Consider the following 13,171-nt stretch of genomic DNA (forward strand, 5'->3'; position numbering starts at 1 on the left):
TTGGGATCATGGAAGACATGACCCACTCTGCTCCTGGGAATCTCTTCCCTTAACTCTGGATACAGCCTCACACGCAGTCTTTTTGCACACTATATGTAATTCTTTGTGCGTCCGCCAGTTAGAGTTGGCTCAGGAGGGAAAACTCATTCCTTGCCCCTCTTTGCCCTTTTGAAGCCCAAGCAATTAGCATTTTATTCTGGAGACAGTGAAGAGAGGACAGTCTCTCCCACTACGTCACCACCACTGAAGAGGTGACATCATCACGCACATGATCTTTGCGATGATTAATCTGGCAATAGAGCCGGAAAAGGACTGGGATGGGGCCCAGTAGTTGAGGCTGGGAGACTGGGTAGGTGGCTGTGGCAACAGCTCAGGAAGAAGTGATGGGAGCCACAGTTAGGGATGTGGCCGTGATGGAGCACAAAGAAGAGGACAGAGGCAAGACCCCTTTTCAGGGTAGAATCGGTAGAATTCGGAAGCTTACGGGATGTCAGGGGCTGAGATGGGGAGAGATCTAAGCATTGAGCTTCAGAGCCGGGAGGAGAGACACAGAGGCTTCAGAGGGATGGTGGGGAATTTAGCTCTGGACTGAGTGTGAGAAGCTGGCCGCACATGAGGCAGGGAGATGCTCAGAAGTTTAAAATGGCATGTGGAATCAATGTCAGGGTAGAGGAGGAACTGGAAATATATACCTGGTAGTTATATCTGCAGATGGTGGTTGAAGGCATAGGAGTCGCTGAGAGCATCAGGGGAAAGAATGGAGAGGAAGCCAGGGGAGGGGAGAGCCGGGAGAAGGCGGGAGACAACAGACACCTGCTCGCTGAAGCTATTACAGAACAAGCTGCTTGTGTTTGCCTTCCTGAGTCTGATGGTTTCCAGTCAATTGGAAAATATTCACTTTAAGAGCCTCTGGTAAATGCCCATCAGTCGGGTTCAGGAAAGACCTAAACCCCAGACAGGAGTGCTGCTGCTTGTGGACGGTCCGGTTTCCGTTGCTGTGATGCCCAGACACGTAACCATACAGGAGGGGCACGAAGGAAAGCCCGGTTGTAGTCGGAGCCCTGTGCTTTTTGCCTTAAAACTCACCCCGGATGCAGCCCTGAAGTCTGGGTGCAGAGTTGGGGGGTTTCCCAGGGGCGGCCCAGCTCAGGCTTCAAGGCCACAGCCCCCCTGTTCAGGCTGTCCACGGACGGCCAGCCCCTGCCGGCTGATGACACTCCAGCACCCTGGGATTTGACCACAAAAGAGGTTAGAATCAAGGGCTTCCCCTTGGCCATCAAAGGGTTTCCTTCTCTTGGAAGAACCACAGTGATGACGGGTGCAGGCTTTGTGGGCCTGCAGAAGAGTCGGGACAGAACTCTGCCACAAGGGACTTGCTGATCTCTTACTAGAGCGTCCTCTTCAGCCTGGGGACTGAAATGGGAGTCTCCATGAGGCTTACCCCCAAAACCTGCAGCTCCCAGACCATAGATGAGGAATGCTTGGGACCCTACTTGTATGTGCTCAGGGACCCCTTGACCCTCCCCCAGTATTTACCTGGTTTAAGCATCTCGTTGGATCCCAAAGCAGGCTGCTGAAGCAAAATATAATTTTGGGAGCACCTGCGTGGCTCAGTGGGTTCGCGTTCAGCTCCCGATTCCCACTCAGGTCGTGATCTCAGTGCAGGATCCAGCCCCAAGCTCAGCGGGGCGTCTGCTCGAGATTCTCTCTCTCTCTCCCTCTGCACCCCCCCAATAAACAAACAAAAATAAATAAAAAATTCTGCTGCGGAGATGTCTGGTGGGAAAAAATGCTTTAAGAAATGGAATAACAGTACAGACAAAGGTAAACTATATCTATTGCCTCCATTTTCTTTAAAACAAAAATTTCTTTAAAATGTTCTTGGCCATCTTTTTTTTTTTTTTTTTTTTTTAAAGATTTATTTGAGAGAGAGTGCACCCGGCTGTGTGTTGGGAGGGGAGGTGGGGAGGGGCAGAGGGAGAGAGAATCCCAAGCAGACTTCCTGCTGAGTGTGGGGGTGGATCCTCCATGACCTGAACCAAAATCCAGTCTGGCGCTTGCCCAACCGAGCCACCCAGGGCCCCTTGGCTGTTTTTTTTTCATAGCACTCACCGTCCAGAGTCTTGTCCTCTGTCCCGTGGGAACTTCCCCAGCAGGAAATTCCATCCTCTGGCCCCAGGACTCTGTAGCTGCCCCATCCCTGCCGGTCCTCCCCTGGGTCACTGTTGTTGCCCCTTCCTTCTCGAGCTCCTGTCTTCGGGTCTAGCCTGGCCTTCCTCACCACTGCCATCTCCTTGGGGCTCTCTGGATCCCAGTGGCCGGGAGGGACTTCTCTGCCCGCAGTGGCTTGAGTCCCATTTCCTGATGGGTTATATTGCTGCCCTCCTGTGGAGGGTCACAGCTTCTTTGTTGCCTGAGGTGCTAACCACGCTTATTTTGGCTGGGGAGGGCATCGTCTTTGTATTTAAGTAGCTTAAAGTATTTGAAGCAGTTTGCCTTTCTCCCAGAGACAACCACTCCTTCACTCCTCCCAGATGTCTACCCAAACCCGTGATAGCGGGATCGTGATAGCGATCCTCATTTTCATGATAATCGCACTAGTAAGAATTAACACAGGCTGCGCTTACCAGGCTAAGATCCACTCAACGAGAGCTCATTTCATCCTCACAATGTCTGATAAAATTGAGTTAAACACTATTATTTTTCCCATTTCACACATGGGGAAACTGAGGCCCAGAGAGGTTAAATAATGGGCTCAAGGTCCCTGTGAGGCCCTGAATGCCTGAAATGTGGTAACCACTAGCTGCTGTATTAGTTCTATTATGAATTCATGTCTGCCTCTGACCGGCTAGGATCTGGGGAAACGCAGCCTGTCTTTCTTAGTCTTAGTTTCCTCATCTGTAAAATACAAATCATCTGTAAGCTCCTTTCCAATTAATCTGCGTGCTCTTAGGTCATCTCTTTCCGGCTTTTCCACAGAATGAGTCCTGTTTTCCTAGGAAATCTAGCTCTCCAGCTTTTCCTGGATTTTGCAACAAAATAATTCATGACTGCTCTGGAAGCTTCCCGAAAACAACTTGAAACAATGCTCCGGGGGCTCTGGAGTCAGAGCCACCTCGGATGTCTCCAAAAACCTTCCTTAAACCAGTGTTGTGAATGCTACTAAATCAGTGTTTTCCAGCCCGAATCCCCTCCGGGCTGGGCCGGGCCGGTCCCTCATCCCGTTTGCTTTCTGGTCAGATCTTCTGTCTCCGCTGCGTGATGCTGATGACACTCCAGCACCCTGGGATTTGACCACAATAGAGGTTAGAATCAAGGGCTTCCCCTTGGCCATCAAAGGGTTTCCTTCTCTTGGAAGAACCACAGTGATGACGGGTGCACTGGTTTTGCTTCCTGAGCTGTTGCCATTTATAGGAGATTGAAGTTTGAGCCCGTGGCCCCCAGACCAATAGGCAGGTCCACGGGCCGGTGGCCTGGGCTTAAGACAACTGCGCAGGCAGGATGTCCTCTGATCCTGTTTTGTAGAGTCCAATAGAGTGACATCGCAGGGGGCTCTGGAGTCTCTGGTCAGAGTGCCAAGAGACAGAACAATAAGGGAAAACGGTCTTTGAGTCCTGCAAAGCCCAGGGCAGTGTCCTTGCCAAACCAACACAGCGGAAGCCTGCTGGGTATTAATAGCAACAGCTAACATTTATGGAGCGCTTACAATGTGCCAGCTGCTGTGCTAAGCACCATTTAATCCTCACGATGACCCTCTGAAGTAGGTCTTATTATTATTATCACCGCCAACACTTTGTAGATGAGGACACAGACTAAGAGAGGCTAAACTACTTGCCCCGGGGCACACAGCAGTGCCAGGCTCTGACGCAAAAGCCCACGCCTTACCCATTGCACTCTACTGCCCTTCTCTGGGGTCCTCAGGGTAATGACGCCCCAATGCAGACAAGGGGCACCAAAGACAGCCGCTGAAGTCTTGTTCTGGCCCCACCTTTGAGCTGGGTTTGCACCTCATGGGACCTTCAGTCCCAGGTCTGGGTCTTGGTGCTGTGGATTAAAAGTCTGCTATAGGTTATTTAGGGGAACTGAGCCTGAGAGAAAGAATTTCTACTGATCTCAAAGAGAACTCAAGACATTAGCATGCAAATGCTAGTGCACAGGGTGACACACACCAGCTATCTGGTCATCCTTCCTGGTGGATGGTCTATTTGGGAAACCACCAGGCAGATAGGCACATTGCTCAAGAGATATTTCTATCAGGGAATAACTCTTCTCTTCTCTAGGGATCTTCCTGCCTGTTTTACTGGTACTCGTTTTTGGAATTCCAAGTATCTTCTTTTTTGATCTGTGTTGGTGATATTCCAATATATTATCATTCTCCAGTTTTTATTTCCCAACATTCCCCCTTAAGATCCCAAACCTTCTGTCATTGCAACACAGCTTTAAGGGGCATGTGGCTGGCTCAGTTGGTGGAACATGTGGCTCTTGATCTCAGGGTTGTGAGTTTGAGCCCCACGTTGGGTGTAGAGATGACTCAAAAATAAAATAATCTGATACAGAAAACCCCATACTCCTTTAAGAAAATGATGATAGAATTTCTGAAATTCATTTTATTTTATACCAAGACCTTAAAATTCCTGTCTTCCAAAGAAGAAATGGAAAGAGAAGTGGATTCTGAGGTAGGAAAATGGAGCGTCAGGTCCAGCTCAGCTCCCAGGGAGTCAGCCCAAGGAGCGAGTGGACTAGACACGCTGGTGGGCCCACCAGCGTGGACTAGCGAGTAGAGCAGTGAGTCCAGTCCATCTGTTTTGCTTCTTGGCCTGGAGGAAGCTCAGCATATATTTCTGCCAGGGGCTGGGATGGAGAGGTACTTGAGACACCTGGCTATAGAGTGTGGGTGGAAGTTGGGTGTCAGGGCTGATGGCCAGGAGAGGACATCCAACAGTTCTCGATGACTGAGGGGCACGTGTTCTGGCTACTTTGTAATGAGGAGCTCCAAGCCACTGAGTGGACACCACTGAGACCACTTCAGAAGAAACTTTCCTGGCTGACTGGCACAGGGGGCTGGACTGTGAAGCAAGCACTTTGGAAGTAGGAATAGGACCCAAGATGAACATCTTTGACACAGATTTCTCTTCAGGTAGCCTTCACGCCACTTCTGAGCATAGGGTTTGCCTCATGCATAAAGATAGTTCAGGCAATATTTTTTTTAACCTCTCTGTTGTTGACAGACTGATATTATAATTTACCTTCTAGAAAAGTGATTGCTGACCTAGAGATCTGGACTTCCAGGTCAGATCAGAGATATTTGCAACCTTTCAGTATTTTCAGTTTTTCAGATAGTCTCTCGGAAATTGTATATTTACGCAGATAATAATGTCTACGCTAACAAAAATGTCAGGTCTCTTTGCCTTTTGGTGAGAATTACTTCATTAGCTTGGCATGGTAACACTGGTTATCTTATGCTAATATGAAAAGTTGGTTGGCAGCAATCTATATTTTGAATAACTAATATGGAAGGAAAAGATACTCACATGCACTTGTCATTTACACCCTACACTCTTACACGCAGCGTGGAGGAGATTGAATTACTGCTCAATTATTTTTTCTTTTAATTGTAGAACATCTTTCACAACATTTGTACGAAAAACCTGGTGAAGGAAGTACAAGGGCATGAAAGGTTGAAGGGCTCTTTGTGGTTCATTATCTCTCCTCTCAAAAGGACATGGGGGTTGAGGGTCAGCAGAGGACACCTAGAGGCCCTTTAGTGGAGGGATAGTTGGGCTCAGCTTCCTAGACCTACCCCTCCAACTTAGGGGTGCAGGTGACTTTTTTCTACTCACTGGCAAAGCCATCCAGATGATTTATGTTTCCCTGGGTTCTTTAACTGTCCAGTTATTTAAATTCTTAAGGACTGTCTTCACTCCCAACCTCTCTCTAAAATACTATCTTGTAGACCAGTTGCCACCGGCTTCTCTGAACAACGGTGGCCCTTTGTTTTCCACCCCACATCCCAGGGAATTAGGTGCTGCCGTGGTGTCTTCACTAGATGCTCCTGTGTTAGCTATCTCTGCCAAGGCCTCACTGTAGGTTCCTTGCAGCAGAAGGTTTGATACAGTGCCTTAAAGACCTTATCATTTTACAACATTTACTATTTCAAAATGCTCTAGTGGCCATCACCACGCATGATCTTCACATCAGTTAGGGAGGTGAGCAGGACAATGTTAATATCCTCCTCTTACAGGCAAGGAACAAAGACTCACCTGGAGTCACCCAGCAGGCAGGTGGTGGATCTGGAACGTGTGCCTTCCCGATGTCTCATTTCCTTCTCACTGTGCTATGAGCTACCTCTCTAGGTAGCCAAGTGCAGTGGCTTTTAAATTATATCGCCTTCTTTGATAGGACTACAGCAACTATTTCTCAGAGGGTGTGAGGGAGTTCATACTATCCCCATCAAGTAGGGGCACGGGGCTAAGCTTGGAGATGGCAAGAGTCATGGTGTAGGTTTCTTTGCCTAGCAGACCTCTTTATTTTTCCATTTGATACCTGGGCCAGTCAAGGACTGGGGAGCCCCCTGTGACCCTACATTCCTGTTCTGCCGAGAGGATTTTCCAAAATAAAGTCACCCAAGGAAAATGAAGTTGTCCAGTATAGTACACAAGGAGAACGGAGAACCATTGTCTAGAAAGCAGTCTACTTTTCGCCCTGTCAATCCGAGCTGCTTGCTGATTGGAGTCTTGCTGGTTTGTTGGTCTCTGTACCATTTACTTTCGAGTCTTTTTGGTCCCTCACTGCTCGCATTAAGCTCTAGTTCTGGGTTCACTAGGGCAGTCATTTTCTACCCAAAGCCTCACTTCCCTTCTCAGTCAGGACCCAGGGAAACCCTGATGGTGGGGATTGACTTGTGCCCGCCAGAGCCTGAAGATTCGCGCTCTGCCATGTCCAAGACAGAAGCCCACTTTGCCAGCCAAAAGGAGGATTTTAGCTGTTCCTTTAAGCTGGCTGCCGAGTCTCCATCCCAGACCCCCGACATACTCGCACCCTCCTGGGAGACTGAGAAAGGAATTGCTTCATTTCAAGGCAGCCAAGTGGATAGATGGTGGGAAGCATCTGTTTTGGAAATGCATTTCTCACAGCAAATAACATTTGCATGATTGCGCCTGCAAATATCACCGTGGCATTTGTTAAGTTAAACACAGTGCCTTTGCTTGCCTGACCTTTGCCTTGCTTCAGACCCAAGATGCTCCTGGGGGATGGGAGTTCCACCCTGGGGGGAAACGTCTCCCCTCAGCTCTGTCCTCTGAGGGTGGGACGTTTCCTTGTCAACCTAGGGGGATATGTCTCTTTTATACACAGAATTCAGATTTTAAGGAATTTTGATCCTGGTGGTCCTAGACATGGAGGCAGTGACAGTGACCTCTTATAGCTTCTATTTTCTGCCTTTCATGAGCATATAGCACACAAGACAATAGGCCATTTCTCTATATATTTTCATTATGTAGTTATAGTATTGTATCACCTGTGTAAACTTTCCTCCCCTGCCTTGTTATGATGTTTTCGTATACATGCATTGTGTCCCCTAAAAGAAGGTAAGCTCCCGGCCGAGAGAGACTATATCTTTTACTATGCTGAGTCATCTGTACCTGTCAATATTCTATGCCTAGCTGTATGCATATGTGTCTGTGTAAGATCATATGAACATAGAAGTATATGGGATAAAGTAGGCACCCAGGTGCCCCTTGATATGTGTATTTTTTTTTTAAGATTGTATCCCATAAGTATATGGGATATATAATAGGTTGTTAATACGGATTATCTGGGCAAATGGTGGCTACCATGGATGGAAGGAAGAAGAAAGTGGGGGTAGGTGGTTAAACAAAAACAAAGAAAAGGACAAAAAAAGACCACATTAACAAAAACTCCCGGCCCATCATTTCAGCTCAGTGTGGGGACAGGGGGAGAAAGCCAGGATGGTGAATCAGCAGACCATATTTGCCCATCTATGTAAAATTTTACATATGTTTATGCGTCAAGAAATTACCATAGAGTACAATGAAGGAAAAGAAGTACTATGCTCATAACATTCCATAAATATGAATGAATGCTGAGTCTTGAGCTCTGTGTGATCATTTTATAGATGTGGATTTTCAAAGAGGTATTTAGTTGCTACTGTTACTATGACACCTGCAATGCTCGCAGTGTGTTCTCCTACTCAGAATCACTAGTGCCCTCTGTTTCATGGGTAGGGTAGGCTGCCCTAGGGAACCCTAGTTTACTCTGTGGTCATCCTGTTTACTGACCAACTACATCAGAACTGTCTGGGGTGGTGACCAGAAGTGGGAATGACAGGGTCTCAACCCTGGTGTACTGATTAGCATCTGGTGTTGGGAGGAGGGGGACAGGGACTGGGACAAGGGTTGGGAATTGGGAACCTGCATTTCAACAAGCGCCCCAGGTGATTTTTATGCTCATTAGAGTTTCAGGGCCATTTTCTCCAAGCATGGCTAGCTGCCAAAGTGGTGCACTGCTTTTATAATTAACTATTCTTCAAACAAAACCAAGATTTATTATTTACTATATTTAAAAAATCATGCCTCATTGTCTGACCTTTCTTTGTTTTATTGCCAGTATTTAAAAGACCTGATTCGTGTGAACTTCCTAATATATAGATCCAACTTTGAATGGATCCATCTAACTTGGGGGGGAGCCACAGTCCCTGAGCCGAAAATGTCTTGGCACTTTCTCCTGTACCAGCTTTGTGCAGTGGTGACCTGCCCTAGTGAAAAAATCTTAGATCTTTAGTCACCCTAAAATAAATTTCTGGAAACAAAATGCAATGTATCGAACATAAAAAAGGCACGGAGGATAATAGAAAAACTCTTTGTTCTTCTTTTAAAATGTTTGATATATGTATTTAAGATTTGATTTATTTATTTGAGAGAAAGAGAGTGAGAGAGAAAGCACAAACCAGTGGGGAGGAACAGAGGGAGAAGCCCCAGTGTGGGGCTCGATCTCAGGACCCCGGGATCATGACTTGAGTGGAAGGTTGATGCTTGACCAAATGAGCCACCCAGGTGCCCCTTGATATGTGTATTTTTTTTTTTAAGACTTTATTTATTTATTTGACAGACAGAGATACAGGTAGGCAGAGAGGCAGGCAGAAAGAGAGGAAGGGGAAGCAGGCTCCCCGCTGAGCAGACAGCCCGATGCAGGGCTCGATCCCAGGACCCTGGGATCATGACCTGAGCCGAAGGCAGAGGCTTTACCCCACTGAGCCACCCAGGTGCCTGATAACGTGTATATTTTAGGTAAGATCCATGCTCTTGCCACCCAGCTTGGTTCGGTCTTAACATTTTGTTATGCTTTCTTCAAATATGTGTTTTCATAAATAAAACATGGTAGAAAAATTGTCTAGCCATCCCCGACCCTTCCCTCTCCCCTCTCTGCAAAGGTAGCTACTGTACCGAATTTAGTGATTTTCTTGCCATAAATAATTCGTGTATGCTTTACTATATAATGTATGCATACATAGTTTGGTTTGACGTATTTTGAACTTTATATAAATGGTATTGCATGGTATACATTTCACTGCAAATAGATTTGTTTCGTCCAGTAATTTACCTTGTTGACATATGTAGTTCCAGCTCATTTACCTGTTCTGTGGTATGCCCCAGTGCGCCGCCATGTTGTGTAGTAGGGAATGGTAGGAGACTTTCACCAGCGGGCTCACAGTGGTCTGTTGGAGCAGCTCCGACTGTATCTATTCTTCTTCTCCTTCTTCTTCTTTTTCTTCCTTTTTTTTTCTTTTGATGTACATTTATTTTCTTTTTTTAATGATGATGGAAATGTTGACGTGCACTTTCTCATTGAATTTCTGCTGCTTGTGTGAGGATTTTACATCTCTAGCAATGGACTTGTGGGCTGTAGCATATGTGAGTCTTCAAGCTTTAACAGATATTGCTAGACTGTTCCACAAAGAAATTGCACCAGTTCCTATCACCACTTCTTGAATATTCCAGCAAGTTTTTCCTTGCATGACTTCAACTTTGAAAGCAGAAAACAGAAATATAAGTCAAAGAAAGAAAACAGCTGTGAGAACACGTTTAATTATCAGTGGAACTTACCTCAGACCGTTCATTTTCCAATCTGAAGGCATTTCTCCCATGTGAGCACCTCCCTTCAAATACAATTAGTGCATATTGGTTAAGCTCTTGTGTCGAGACATTTGGGAGTGGCGATGCAAAGGCATACATGTGAAGGGGCTTCTCTGAGAGTTTGAAGAATAACTGGGAAGCTAAGACATACACTATAGATAAAAGTTAATTATTTAAATAAGACTTTAGTAGAGAGAAAAGATCTCATTAGATAGTGCTGATTCATCATTGAAGGAGTCGTGCCTACATTAATTCTATAGAAGATCTCAAGACGGAGAGTCAGAGCTTGTGTGATTCCAATTTGCCATAGAATGGTTTCCTAGCAACCATCACTAGATGAGAATCAGCTAACTCTGCTTTTTGAAGCAGACTTTAGTCCCTTAGAAAAAAATGAGTTAAATAAATGCCAGCTTAAAGTAGAATTTGACCACATAAAAATATATTTGAAATACACGACTTTTGACCAAAGATCTAAAGCGATTTCCTTTCCCAGAACCTACCAAAGGTGGATGTGTGGGAGCAGAAGGGGCTCTAGATTGAGGGACTCAGGCATCTGACTTTCCCAGGAATTGGGGTTGGACACTGATGAGCCAAGAGAGCGGACCAGCGGGGGGTGGGGCAACGGAGCCGCAGGTTTGAATTATGGAAAGGAGCAATTTCCTAGGCACACCTGGGCCAGGAAGTCTTAAAGACAGCTGAAAGGTGGGGAAATTAGCCATTTGGGCACGAGTCCTGGAGACTCACTCCATATCACCAACTTCTACTGTGTCTCCAGAAATTAGCTTCAAGGAACTAACATCATGTATCTCCTGTCATAGAAAAAAAACCGCATGAACTTTATAGTTCATTTCTTCTTCTTCTTCATCATCTTTTTTAAATTTTAAATTTTATTTATTTATTTGACAGAAAGAGAGGGAACACAAGCAGTGGCAGAGGGAGAAGCAGGCTTTTTGCTGGGCAAGGAACCTGACACAGGGCTCAATCCCAGGACCCTAGGATCATGATCTGAATGAAGGCTGACGCTTAAGGACTGACCCATCCAGGCATCCCTGATAGCTCATTTCTATTTCTCTTACCATGTCTTACGACCTCTGATGGTCACTGGTTAGAAAAGGGAAGATCTCCTGGGCATTCCTGGGAGGAAGGCCCACGAGGGACCAGTTTATGTAGTTTGAGCTTCCTATGTGCTTGTGGCCCTGGCTCCCAAGGGAACCTGCCAGAGGATACGGTCACCACTGAAGGGCAGAGTTTTCTTTTCTTTTTTTTTTTTTTTAAAGATTTTATTTATTTATTTGACAGAGAGAGATCACAAGTAAGCAGAGAGGCAGGCAGAGAGAGAGGAGGAAACAGGCTCCCTGCCGAGCAGAGAGCCCGACGCGGGACTCGATCCCAGGACCCTGAGATCATGACCTGAGCCGAAGGCAGAGGCTTAACCCACTGAGCCACCCAGGCGCCCCTGAAGGGCAGAGTTTTCAATGCAAAATCTCAGCTAGTATCACATCAAGGAGACATTTCTGGGGCCTGACTCACTTCTAGATTTGGAAGAGACTTTTACATACTAAATATATAGAATATAAAAGAAAATAATTCTACCTTGTTGTTTGGAGTTATAATTTTATCCAACTCAACCCGGAAACTGCCTCTTAACCTTCCTCCTTTGTACAAAAAAAAATGTTATTAGATACTCTCAGAGATATCTATAAGAGAAGTCATAGTTTCTCTTTAAAGCTTAGTTAAGGGGCACCTGTGTGGCTCAGTGGGGTAAAGCCTCTGCCTTTGGCTCAGGTCATGATCCCAGGGTCCTGGAATCGAACTCCACATCGACCTCTATGCTTTGAGGAGAGCCTGCTTCCTCCTCTCTCTCCCTGTCTGCCTTTTTGCCTACTTGTGATCTGTCTGTCAAATAAATAAATAAAATCTTAAAAAAAAAAGTTAGTCAATAAAACTAAGAATAAACTATAAAGAGATTCTAAAAAAATTCTTATCATTCTTAAAATTGTGTAAAGTTTTTAAGATAAATCTGGAGTTGATAATAGAATTCTGTTAATAATAGATGACCTTGGTACAATTTTCCAGCACTGTAATTTCTGCTGCACATCAAATGTCATTGAAAGTCATTAGAAATCAATGCTGTGCCAATTTGGGAAATTTATGGACAAGTATTTTTTTCAAGATGGTGGACAAAGTCATACAATTACCCTTGAGATGTTCCTTGACATCATTTTTTGATATACCAATTCTTATTAAAAGTAATTAACTTCTTTGAATGTAATTATGGTGGTGACAGACAAAAACGTAAGGTTCCAGCCCCCACCAAAGTTGGTGGGTCTTCTGGTTTCTGACATCTGAATTCAGCTTATTCTGGTAGAAACAGTGGTATGTTGGGGCACCTTGGAATCAGCCACAGTGCAAGTATTTATGCCACTAAAAGTGGCAAACACAACAAATCAGGGCTTTTATTGGAGAACCAGTTGTTAGACATTTATCCTCACACCCCTGGTTGGAGGTCACCTCTGTTATCACAGTGAATAGAGAACCCTAGACAGACATTCCTTCCATTGCCATTTGCCATTAAAATCTCATGTGTGCTGAGGGCATAGACTTACTTTTCCTACTGTCCAAGTAAAATATAAAGGAAATCTACAATCACTTCTTCAAAATCAGAAAGGGAATCTACAATCTCTTTTTCAAAAAACACGTTTTTTAATTTTAAAAAATCTCAGAAAAGCCTAATAGAATCCATTCTGGGATTAACTGTTGAGTATGATATTTTGTTTTGTGTGATTATCTACACCAATAGAAACCTCTGTTTCCATGGATTATGGAGACATCTCTGGAAAGCCAATTCAATCCTCGTGAATATTCCTTATTTACCTTTCACAGTGGGCCCAGCCTAATGACTGGGTCTGTCTGTTGGGGAGCAGCTTTGATACAAAAGCCCTTCACAGACCCTGAGAGGACCAGAGAGTCAGAAGGGCCTTTGATTCATGCTGCTTATTAGGAGCTTAGCTCCTTTAGTA

The 13,171-nt window shown here is 45.3% G+C and overlaps 1 long non-coding RNA gene across 1 annotated transcript; it reads right to left on the minus strand.

The window, feature by feature from the left end:
* Positions 1 to 4,601: 4,601 nt before the first annotated feature.
* Positions 4,602 to 10,424, minus strand: LOC101685434. Its single transcript, XR_198474.2, has 3 exons — positions 10,122 to 10,424; positions 9,651 to 10,041; positions 4,602 to 5,648 (listed from the first exon to the last, which is right to left on the minus strand). It is a non-coding gene; the product is annotated as an uncharacterized LOC101685434 (long non-coding RNA).
* Positions 10,425 to 13,171: the final 2,747 nt, after the last annotated feature.

This window comes from Mustela putorius, unplaced genomic scaffold (genome assembly GCF_011764305.1).
Source record: "Mustela putorius furo isolate JIRA1106 unplaced genomic scaffold, ASM1176430v1.1 tig00000129_pilon_pilon_pilon, whole genome shotgun sequence".
Classification (NCBI taxonomy): Eukaryota; Metazoa; Chordata; class Mammalia; order Carnivora; family Mustelidae; genus Mustela; species Mustela putorius.